This window comes from Epinephelus fuscoguttatus, linkage group LG17, assembly GCF_011397635.1.
Source record: "Epinephelus fuscoguttatus linkage group LG17, E.fuscoguttatus.final_Chr_v1".
NCBI lineage: Eukaryota > Metazoa > Chordata > Actinopteri > Perciformes > Serranidae > Epinephelus > Epinephelus fuscoguttatus.
In genome coordinates, this window is record NC_064768.1 from 19318350 (window position 1) to 19331357 (window position 13008).

Here is a 13008-nt window from a genome sequence, read left to right on the forward strand (position 1 = left end):
CAATGACATGCAGCAGAGGGCCACAGGCTGGAGTCGAGCCCACGGCCACCGTGTTGAGGACATTGCCTTTGTACATGGGATGCCCAGTCAACCCACTGAGGTACTGGATGCCCCAGTAAGAGATCTTTTTGATCAACCATTCAGACTTTACTGCTTTGATCCCAGCTCTGCAGACCCTCCCTCTCCTCCCTGTGGTTTAACTTGCGGCCCTCCTTGTTCCCCCCTTACATCCTCCACTCTGTCCACTTCACCCACATAGAGGGCACTGTGTTTCCCCCGCTTCTGACGCATCACATGTCCTGGTTAGTCAGTGTGTCTGAGCAGACAGCATGTATGTAAAGTGTTTACTAGGCAAAGGATCAACAAAGTCCACATGGCTGCCCACTCTTTCATCGCTTATTAACCCAAAGGCAGCAACATAACTGATGGGTCTGTCTGAGAGAGGCTTGGGTACAGTAAGCCGGACTGCAAGTGATAATAAGTGACACCGACAAAAAGGGCAAAGAGAGACAAATTCAAAGAGAAGGGCTGAGAGGTCATTTTATAATTGAGAGGGCAGGAGAGAAAGAGATGGATAGTGAGACAAGGTGTTAGTCATTCTCTGCCCCCTTTGTCCCAATCACAATTAGGCAGGGAAAATGGCATAATGAATTTAAATTACAGTGGAATACATTAAGGTAGCCATGTATCCCACACACTGTGTTAGCTGACCACACACACACACACACACCCACACCCACACACACACACACACACACACATAATAATGACAAGAAGACAAAGGTGGTGGTCTAGTGTTTTGTTTTGTCAGGCCAGTGAGCATGTTAAGGGCGTGGGAGTCGGACATTGAAGAGCCTGTCTAAATTATGTAGCCTTTGATAAACCGTTCTCCATGTTAATGCCATCAAAGTGCTCACCTCTGCAATCTGCATATGCCTTTGTTACAAAAGTTTGGCACCATTTTACACTTATTTAGAGGGGAAAAAAGTCAATCCCTCACACTGACAAGTGTGTGCGGGATTGATTTTTTTCATTTACACTCATCATCTGCGTCTCCATTCAGCTGAATTACAGTTGCTAAGTAATGTGCCTTCAAGTCAGTCACCCAATGATTGATGCTCATTTTGTACACAATGTTAGCTCTTTCATTAGCTTTCTTTTATTTGTCTTCAATCCAAAATGATAAAAGCCCACGATCAATTAAAAGTACAACTGGCCCTTTGTCCCATGCCTCAAATGCAGACCGCTCAATCATAGCATAGCATCGGCCAACTCTGACAAGGGTCTGACAACTGTATGGCTGTGCTCCATAGACTCTCGTGCAATCGGAACAGATATTCTTCATTTTCAGGCTGTTTGTTTTTCATTCGGAGCCAAACATTGTTCCTGGGGTGTGTGTAATAATGATACTCATTATCTGGAGAGGTTAAAAGGATATTAAATTCCTTCCCTGTTCGAAACACAAAGTCACACCCTGAAATGGTAGCTGGCTAGCTACCGAAGATATACCCTGAATGTCTACACATGGGGTGGCACAGTGGTGTGGTGGTTAGCACTGTCACCTCACAGCAAGAGGGTTCCTGGTTCGATCCCAGGAGTGTGCGCAGAGTTTGCATGTTCTCCCTGGGTTTTCTCCGGGTACTCCGGCTTCCTCCCACAGTCCAAAGGCATGCAGGTTAATTGGTGACTCTAAATTGTCCTTAGGTGTGAATGGTTGTCTCTCTCTATGTGTTAGCCCTGCGATAGTCTGGTGACCTGTCCAGGGTGTACCCTGCCTCTCACCCAATATCAACTGGGATAGACTCCAGCCCCCCCACAACCATCAATAGGATAAGCGGTCACAAAACTGGATGGACAGGCTCTTCAATGTCCGGCATGGACATTCAGGATATATCCTTCAAAAAGCATATTGTAGATACTTCTATCTGTTCCTCTCTAAAATCTCTTTTTGTTAGCAGCAGTGTGGGCTCCATGCTAGCTCTGACAGCTTGATGGACCATCACAAAGGGGCAGATCAAATGGTCTGTCACAGCCATAAAAATTAAGTCAGGTAAAAGTGGAAATTACCATGTGTTAAATCTACTCAAGTAGCAGTGGAAAAAGACCCTGGCCAGTAAATTACTCAAAGCACCCTGAGTTTTCTTCTTCCTGACGTCACCTGATCCAGTCACCAGCTCCGTCTTATTCACAACGTCTCAGTGTAAAAAAAGGGACAGTTTTCAGCCAGACTTTGCTTCACCCATTATGTTGCTTACTGTAGTTGCTGTGGTGTGTGTTCCTGTTTCCTGCTGCCTGCTCTGATTTCCTGTCACTGATGTCTTGCCTGCTTGCTGATTTTAGATGCTTGTTTGTCTGGTCTGACTGACTTCCTGCTGGCAATTGTAGACCTGTTTATTTGACCCCTGAACTTTTTTTATAAAACACTGCAGTGTCTCAGTTGAGTCTCAGTGTCTGCATTTGGGTTTTCACTCCTGTTGTCTGTAATCTGAACTTTTACAGAAATGTTAGTGAAGTACAAAACAGAATTTTTAGATAAGGAAGTAAAGGGATATTACAACTTGTATAATTGTTAAATGATACTCAAACAGTACAGGGTACAGGCCCAAAAAATCCAGCCCGACCCCACCCGAGCCCGTGCATGTTCTGTACGAGCCCGGCCAGGCTCATCCTTTTAACTGTAATTACGAGCCAGAGCCCGGTTTAAACCCAACATTTGAAGGCTGACTCTAGTCTTTCTTTCCGTGGCAAGCCTTCGTCATGTGCCTCTTAAGTGTCGAGGTCCCCGTCTTTTTGCTGTCATATAGGCTACCAGCATCGTGCTGTACTTGGTACACCCAACGAAGTCGACACACACGTTGTCACCATCGACAACTCACATGTGTGCGGCCAATGGCGCTGTCAAGGGGGGGCCGCAGCCCCACCCCCCAGGTGTGATAAGTAGTTGGTTCCATAACCTAGAACTATTATGAGGAGCCTGACTAAGCCAGAGGATAGTGGTGGGAAATTATGGCCCAACCCGGCCCACGGGTCAGGTCGGGTTCAGGCTCGGGCAGAGAATCTAAGCTCTAGTTCAGGAAAACATTGATGAAGTCTTAAGGTTGGAATATTAGCTGTTGAGATCTGAGGGGTGTACGATGACGTATGTTTGACAGAATTAGGTTGGGGTTTTTTTGCCATGGCTGGCCGGACAATTCCTAAAATTCCAGTCAGAGGTGACCAGTACTACTAAGGTGGTCTTCAGTTTCCTCTTTTAACTCAAGCTTTCTTCTTCTGCCTCTGTGTGCTTTCCCATATAACCAAAATTGATGCATTACGTGCTGTCTACTCTATGTATCATGTTTACGAGTTTGAGTATGTAAACACTATGTTCTGTTAATGGGACACATGAAGATGCTAGCAGGAGTACTCAGAAAGAAAATGGGATGCATATGGGAAAAATTAATAATGACATTTCTCTGTGCTTATGTGAACTCCATATCCCAAATATGATCATACCCAGGACAAACCTCATTAACAGGTTTTTCATGTCCATGTAATCACACTCACTGCTGCTTCAGTATAGGCAAAAGAGGAATGCTGGCAGAAAATTACTCATTGTGTAAATTCACAAGTTAATTTATTTAATTTATTTATTTATTTAAGCACTCTGTTCATTCAACGTGACTGCCGCACATTCTATAATTTTTAAACATTAAACTTTATGCAGCAGATTTTAACATTATACTCTGCATTTAGGTCTGACACGGTCACATAATGAAGCGAACATGGACATCACTTCAATTATAAGCCAAATCAAAGCAAAATAAAATGTATTATCTGAAAGTTATCTTCAATAAATACCAGTAAACTTATTCATTTTCAGATTGGAGTTCTATTAGCTGTGACATACCAGCAGTGTAAAGCAATTACACTAGTAGAAGGAATTCTACTGCATTAACATCATACTGATTAATAATATAGTGAACTGTCAATGTGCAGTGCTTCCTGCGGTTTTATGAAAGGCTTCTTTCAGAGCCAGCGTGGGTAAATGGACTGGAGAAACACATTCAGTAATTCAGTGCAGAGCAACAACGACCTTGGGAATTAAATGTATTCTATCACTGTACTATAGGTTATACTGTTTGTTCCCTCGGCCAGAAAAAAAGCAACATGATACATACAGTAAGCACCACTACAGTATAGTTGCACAGCTTTGTTCAGTGGCATTACTAATGTTATGATACATATCAGCAAGCTCGCATTCATACTATATTCCCTCAGCTGCAAATCTGTGTCGTTCATAGATACTACTGACTATAGAGTGATGCTATTTCCAAAGGTTACTGCAAGGTTCTTTTTTGCTGATTTCAAGCCAAAACTCTGAGTAAAAACCAGTCCTGACACACCTACACACTGAAAATTACAGGTTTGACCAAGATTTGGATCGTGCAGTAAAGTATGCAGAGCCTCATGCCCAGCATTGATCGGATTTCTGACACAACCAGCCGGTGTTGATTTGCCACATCTTTTAAGTGAGGCGATGGCATGCACCAGTGACACTGACTTCTTCAATGTACCAATCTGTTCCACTTCACACAAGTTTCTGTGATATCATTGTAATAATGTGCTCCTACATACAGTCAGCAACTATGTGGAGTTTCAACAGGTCCTCCAGGGCTAAACTATAGTCATGCTTCAACTCCAGGACAGTGATTATCAAATTATGTTTTTTTATTACTTAAAGTTGACTCACGCAGTGACATACCACTGTTAATGTTTTTGGTGGCATTTTCTTTTATGGGGCCATTTTAATGCCAGGGCTTGCCTCAATGTTCAACGTGCAAATGTTCCACCAACACAGGTTCACCCCTCAACACTACTTTGCAAGACCTCTGTCTGTATCCTGGTCTTAGCGCCACCCAAGGCCACTGTGATTCATTTACAGCCAGAGCATTTTTCCCTTATAGCAGAATGACAATGCATGCCTCCAGACCTTTCTCTAGCACTAACACAGCATGTGGAGATACTGTAGGTCTGGCTATGCGAGATTACTAACTCACCAATCTCACTTTGTGGTTCTCCGCTCTTGCAGGTAACCCTCCACTGAAAACATACCACAGAACACAAAGTCTTTGTTTGTATATGAGTAGATTTCCACCCCAGAAATTTTTCCTTTTCACAATTTCATCAAAAGTTCAAAAGTTTTTCTCCCTGCCAGTCATGACATACTGCACCTACAGACTCTTATCTAACATTTCAATACTGTACTCCGACTCAGCGTGTTTACCGCCATGTTCACCATGCCCTCTGAGAGACTCTCATCTCCTACTTGAGCCATCTGCTTTCTGTTCATCTCCACTAAAACCCTGACAGTCGGAGCAGGCTTTGCAGTGAACTTCAGGGAATAACAAAGGTTAGAAAGTAAACAGGTCTTGTGTGTGTATAAAGCTGGGAAAACTGTGTTCATGAGTGTGAGTTTTTGCATAAATGCATGCATGTTTGAAATGCAGAGAACGATGAAGTGCAGCAGAGAGGTCAAGCAAACCAGACATGAGGTATAGAAATGAAGGGACTTTGACAGATTACAAATTGGATGATCGCATTTGCAGTCATCCACAGTTCAAAATGAGGGGGGCCTTAAGTATTAGTCTGAGGGTGGGGAGGGTGTCAGTTCGACAAGTTAGTGTGAAGGCTGAGTCTACTGATTATGCGGTGAGGCTTGAGTCACCAGGCGAAGTGTGAAGGTCTTGTGGGAGTGTCCAGATGTTACTGTGAGAGACTTGATCCAGCTCATCCCTTGTCGTGTCATTTTCTGCAAATTGTCCCGCATGAGTGTTGCATGACATTAAGAATTTCTCAAAGGAAGATGATGATAATTAAAATCTCTGTCTTTCCTCTCTATCTTTTCTTGAATTTCTTTTGGGTTCCTGTGCACCAAACTAGTGCTGCACAGTTAATCAAATATTATTGAAATCACAATATGGCCAAGTGCAATACCCATATCACAGGAACTGCAGTTTTATTGATAAAAGGTAATATATGTCACAACATAAGATTAGAAATGAAGCATTGTGGCTCTACTGAGATGCACCAGCCTAACGTAAGGAAACATGCTTATTTGGTACAGACACTAGCAGAAATCACATCATCAGTTCTATTTTTTTTCTGTGAAAATGAAATGAAAAAATTACAACTCCCACTAACACTGTGACTCATATCGCAATCACAACAGCTTGTCAAAATGATGCAATTAGATTTGTTTATCTACAATTATTGGAGGTCTTACCCTTAAAAGTAAAAGTACAAAATTTTGAGGAAATACTCATTTTCTGGCGGAGAGCATAAGGAGAGGATTGATACCATCATATATGGTGATTAGCGAGCCTGGTCTCACTCCAAAGTCGTCGAAATCCGGGTTTTGTGTGGATCATATCCAACATGAGTTTCACTTTTCTGACGATACCTGCTGAATGCAGGGTTATCAAACCATTTAGGGTAGTCTCATTCCTCTATTTCCTGTTCAAGCAGTGCATGGCTTTATCACTTCATGCTCTCCATCTGAATTTTGCACATCATAATAGTCACCGTGTTGGCGATGTTTTCCAGAATGAAGACTGCATTTCCCACAAGCATCACCGCCTCATGCCGTCAAGACCTTGATATGGCTAGTGCATGCATTTGCGAAGGAAAGACACAACTGACACAGCTGTTTGCAGGATGTAAAGTAACATCAAACATCAGACGGTTTTTTTTTAACCAGCTAATAAACTGCTGCCTGCAAAACTTTTTCCAGGGAAAATATAAATATAGACTTCCAGTCTGCATGCCATAATTTATTTCATCTGATTTCATGGGGAATCGCATGTCTCACGCTCAAAATTACATAAATAAAATACTGAGCATGAGCCAGTTTTACTTTGTCAGTCAGAATCATTTTTACCCTGAAGGTACAAGACCAGAGGTTTTAAAAAAAAAATCAATTTGTGAGTTCCAAATTGATGTATTATTCGAATAGTCTGTATTGTTATATGTGTACAGCAGCAAAACTCACTATCTAACAAATGACAAAACTAATTGGAAAATGCAGTGGGAGCCAAATGTTTTCCAGTATGTGTCAATTTCTGTGATTGTCATCAGCGTCTGAATAAATCTATAAGAAACAGTTATGTAAAAGTCAGAATGTCTGAATAACTAAGACTCCTCACTTGCAGCTTAATGAAGCAATGTTACATACTCCATATCCAAAAAGGACATCATCGTTTAATTGCAAGAAAAGTATTACCTGAAAACACTCCCTGAGAGTGGCAAGTTAGAAGAGTTGTTGTAGTGTAGTTTGCTGGGATTAGCATGAATTTCACAGTACACAGAGGATAAGAGTTGACGTCTCTTTGTGCCATCACTGAGTCTAATTAAGATGGACCCACTCGAGGACGCAGGTTACCGAACCAAAGGTATCAAAGAGGCTCTTGTCCACCTACAGACTCCCTGAGACTCCATTGTCAGAGACCACAACTCATCTGAGAGTAAACAGTCTCTGATTACACATTTAAATGTAATGCTGTTTGATGAGAGGTTCAAGTTTCATTTGCACCCAGGCGCTGCATACTAGTAACAACCACTGTCCACAAGCAGGGAGAGAGCAAGAGACATGGATAATGAAGGACTTTGGTGGAAAATCAGTTTCTCCCGTAAATCCATTGTCCCTCATCTCTCACTTTAACTTTCACACATTTTGCCTATTGTAGACAGATCAGGAATGAATTACTTTAAAGGGGATTAAGGGATTAAGAGAGAAAAGAGGAGACTTTTTTCAGGATTAGTCCATGGAGGATTATGACAAATCAAGAAGTTAGAACTGAAAAGATGGCCACAACACAGCTAAATTATTTGTTATTGATTAGGATTGCATCATTGGCTTGGAAATGCCAGGCTCAGGTCATTGCACTGCTTGCGATTACTGGCCTAATCAGAGCACCAAGGACTGTGTTCCTGTCATATCCTGTTCCTGACATTAAGACGATAATATGACTCAAGCTGAAGGGAAAGCTTTCCTTTGATTTCAGAGGAAAAAAAATATTGCTGTGAGGCTCAGGGACTGTGTTGACGCCATTCCGACGCAGGTGCACGGCGTTGTCATGGCGATAAAGGGATTTCCTGTTCACAGCTCGGAGAACAGCACATATCTCCATCTGATGAGCTCCAAAACCTCCACAGGTGATCCCCGAAAAGTCCCCTCCTACGTTCACACGCAGAAAAGGACATTTCAACACATGGACAATCCCGGTTAGTTGCCATGGACGTGATGTTGCTAACAACAGGTTTTTGGGTTTTTTTCATGAATGCATTACCTTACCTCCTCCCACTCCAGCCTGTTGGCAAGACCAAAGTTCATTAATTAAATCATCATGTGTTAGCGTTGCTGTAGTCATTCCTGGAGAAAAAAACAAAAACATTTTAGTCATTCATCACTGTGCTGTAAACTCTGCCACCTCTTTTAACAATGAAAAACCTACTTTTAGTGCCCACTTTTATGCTTATAATTGCAAAGTAATACAAATGCAGTGATGCAATTCGGATGAGGCCGTCATGTACTCTGCATAAGTGATCCATGAAGATGAATCTAAAACTAGCAGCTTGACAAATCAGGGTCAGCAAGGCCCAGTGGTGAAAAGTAACAAAGAACATTTACTCATTTAGGGTATAGTACAAATTTGAGGTACTTTTTACTCTCCTACACTTATTTGACAGCTTAGTCACTCTTCAGATTAACATTTTGCATAACACACAAGATTACTTAACACACTGAATTGTCAAAGATTGAACCAGTGCACCTTTTTGGCAGTGTGTCGTTGGGTCTTCCTGTGGCGTTTCAGATGTCTATGAGTTTTCACACTTTAACCTAAGAGAGATGTCATCTCAAAACATCTCAAATGGTTTAACTTAAATAACAATTTATGATTTAATGCGACCTAAAGAGGCCCAATCATCCAATATTTAAAGGGCCAGTGTGCAGGATTTAGAGTATATATTAGAGGAAATGGAATATAATATTCATAACTTTTTAAGTGTACAATCACCTGAAACTAAGACTCACTGCATATATGTGCAGAAAGAATGGGTCCTCTTCCACAGATTCCACTATGTAATTCTACAGTAGGGCAGAACAGACAAACCAAAAACTGTCTCTAGATAGGGCCATTTTTGCATTTTCCGCATTGACCACTGTAGTTCTCCTACACCAGGCATGTACAAAGTACAGCCCAGGGACTAGTCGTGGCCTGCAGACTAATTTTAAATAGCCCGTGGTTTGTCTTTCAAAATATACTGTATGTGGCCTGTCACACATTACTAGTTCATCAGGTAAAGTCACTTCTCATTTTTCCATTCACCTCACAATGGCAAGACTATCATGCAGTTTGTAGACATGTATCAAGTAGGAACTAGAACTTCATAAACAGATGGTAACCAAGCAAACGGACGGTTACCTAACAGCAGACATTTTACTGCTAGGTAACAGACATGGCCTCAGCAAGAAAGCGTAAAGGTGACAACAAGGGTTGTCACTTTCAGGAACTGTTGAAAATAATTTGTCACTGAAAGATGAAGACATTTTTTTCTCTCTTAATGACTCATTTGATACAAGAAGCAGCTGGCCCCCATTCAAAAGAGGTTTGGACACCCCTGTCCAACCAAACGACAACCTCCGGGGCTGAAAAATGAAGCCAACACTGAAGAGCCAAAAACTACTGTTCCTTGAATCCAGAAGCCAGTCAGTCCTCAAAGACCCCCACATACAGCAGCAATAAACATGTTTATAGCCTGGTACAAAAAAGGAGTTTGGCTATAGCTAATTTCAACATTCATGACAACTGTGCGGGGGGTAAATTTTTATATGACTCACCCATTTACATTTTATTAAGGCTTAAAGTTCTGCATAATTAAGGACAGGCTGGTTTGAGTGACCTCGCTTCTCGCTCAGATCCACCATTTGCTCCTCTATAGCTCCACCCTCTTCCCCAAATATGGTCACTTCTGACTCCAAAAAACCAAGATAGTAGCAGCTAAAATGTGAAACTGGAGACTTCACAACAGGAGTCCACAAACCAAGTGGGGATGTCACATTAGCTGCCTCCGTTATTTTTACAGTCTATGTGTCCTTCACATTTGGCATACTGGAGAACTTCCAGTAGTTGCAGTCTGCAAACCTTACCACTAGATGCCACTGAATCCTACACACTAAACCATTAACAAAAACTAGAGAAAACAATCTATACAAATTTTGAAGCGAAATGTTTTTTATTTCCATACCATCATTATTGTCTCTGTCACTGTCGCATCAGTGTCAAAAAATCGATTGACATACAATGACCCTTTTTCTGTGTAACAAGTACTTTTACTTTTGCCGACAATATTTCTTTCCTTATGATTTGGAATGCAAGACTTGTAATTGTGTCTTTCCAGATTTGTAGTATTGCTGCACCATTCTCCTCTGGTAATGGTCCCCAGCTAGTTAATGTAGACAATATCTGGGATTACCGCATCACATTACTGCAGTGCTTTCTTAAGTCAAGTCAGCTAGACATTTTTAAATGCAGATCTTTTTGTACGTGTTAAATGATGTCACTGAAAGATCTGAAAGTCTTTTCCGAGAAAATGTTATTGCAGTCATTATAATCTTAAGTCACGATCATCACGACTAGATGAAACGGTAAGTGAATTATGCAGCTGGATGACACAACAACTGTTTTTCTCTCTGTCTCTGAGCCCTAACTGTTAGCAGTCAGTAGTCATCAGTAATCGTCAGCCTTTACACTAAAATTGGAAATCAAGTCTGTTGGCACATGTCAAATTTGGTAACCAGGCCTCACAATTTGCTTTTCTGACTGTGCAACCCAAAATTGTCTGCCGCTGCTCTCATTTTGCAACATCCATTAACATTTAACCGCGAGGAAAAAGCCTCTTGTGACATTTGGGAGTCTTGCATAAGTATGGTAAAAGGCCAAGGAGGTGGTGTTGTGGAGTTTATCAAAGACGTTGACTTTGTGCCTGTCAGGATGTAGGTGTTAACAGCATGTCTGGTGCCAGAAGATCAGAAATGCTGAAAACCAGATTGTGTTAGCAAACACTTGTCTGCAACCTCTGACACAGGCGCAGACAATTTATGCTACAAACACAACAAGAGCTAATGACGCGGCGGAGGCTAGGCCTGTCTCTCAGTCTGGTGTTCTCATTAAAGGCTTTGCCTCTGTTTTTGTCGCTGTAACACTTTCATCTCTCTTCATTTCCTTTGTAAACCATTTCTTACACTTTCCTACCCCGGTGTAAACACACCCGCATACATTTTAAGAGAGGGTGTTTACTTTAAAAAGTTGGTTTCTTTAAATCACATTTACCTCTCTGCTGTGGTTTTATGTGCTCAGGTTTTGCGGTAACTGCGACTCAAATGCAATAGAGGGGAAAGAAAATGCACTTTATAGCTTTAAGGGTCTAAACTCAACATCAGCATGTCTGCTGTGAAATTTTAATAGTCTGATGTCACCTCTATTGTATTGGTGTAGAAGCAGAAGTCACTAGAGGTCAGAAGGAAGATGCAGTTGGTTGTGATTTGGGTAAACTGTAACCTTTCCTATAGGATGCGAGGTGCACATGATTTGTGGTCAGTTTTATCCCAAGTTAAAACACAGCATGACTAACTGATACACAAATGGTCATTTTGTGAGTATTCCTGAAAGTTTAAGTGGATATCTTTATAGTAACAATGGATCACAGGATTACTTCAATATGACAGGGATCACATGTAGTGACAAACCCACAGAATTGACTGCATTTATATAAAGCCTTTCTAGTCTTAACAAGATTTGAACTCACCCCATTCACACACATTTATACACTGGTGGCCGAGGCTATCATACAAGGTGCCATCTGCTTATCAGATAAACATTCACACACGCGCCTACACACGCGCTCACACACTGAGGGCACAGCCTTTGGAATTAATTTGGGGTTCAGTAGTTTGCAGGGCTGGAGATCAAACAGCCGACCTTCTGATTAGTAGATGACTGCTCTACCTCCTGAGCCACAGCCGCCCCAATTATCAGATGACTGCAGTTTTCAGCTTAATGGAGCATTTTAGTATCTTTTGGTTTTCCTTCCTTTTGGTCTTACGGCCCACACCGTCGCTGTTTGAATTCACTCTCGCTGCACTCAACGACTTCCATTTTAGACAATGCAGGCAGCTGTCAACAGCAAATAAGCTCTGATGAAACTCAATGAACCCTACCTGCTAAGCGTCAAACAGCAGACAGACAGACAAAATCAGAGACTCACTGGTGATTAGTGGAGCATTTAGCAGCTAAATAGAGAGATCATTTCAGCCACAGTTGGTGGAGACAAAAAAAAAAAAAAAAGGTGGCCAGAAACAACTCAAAAATGACTCCTAATGCTGTTTTGTATCTGCTGTAATCTGCAAATAGGCATTATTTGTTTACATGTTTACCATATGAGCTTCATAACGCGGTAATATGTCAACATTTTCTTGGCCAAAATATCAATTAATGCAGGTTTACGTTAAAAAACATGAATTTTCACCACTATAGATATAGTTTCACTAAAATTTGTAACTCCAGCCTTTTTCACACTGAACTTTGTCCCAGGCCGAGGTAGCTGTTAGCCTTGGGCTCTCTCTGTGATGTTTTAGCACAGCTCTAACATAAAGCTACAATTTAACAGAGTGTAGAAGCGTTATTAACATTAGTCACATGTTCCAGTCAACTCAGGGCAAGTAGAAGTGCAGTGTGAATCATATGGCCCTGGGCTTAGGTTAACCTTGGGTTAACAATATCCCTTTTTATACAGAGATTGCACTATAGGGCCAGTATTAAGTCCATTCTTTATGGTGTCCTTGCATTTTTTACACAGAACCAAACAACTCCAGCATTCCGATTTTTAGACAGCATGCTGGCACTATGGAACTGTACATGCAAAAGTACATGCAATCATTCTCTCGAATATATCGTGCTGTCTGCCCAT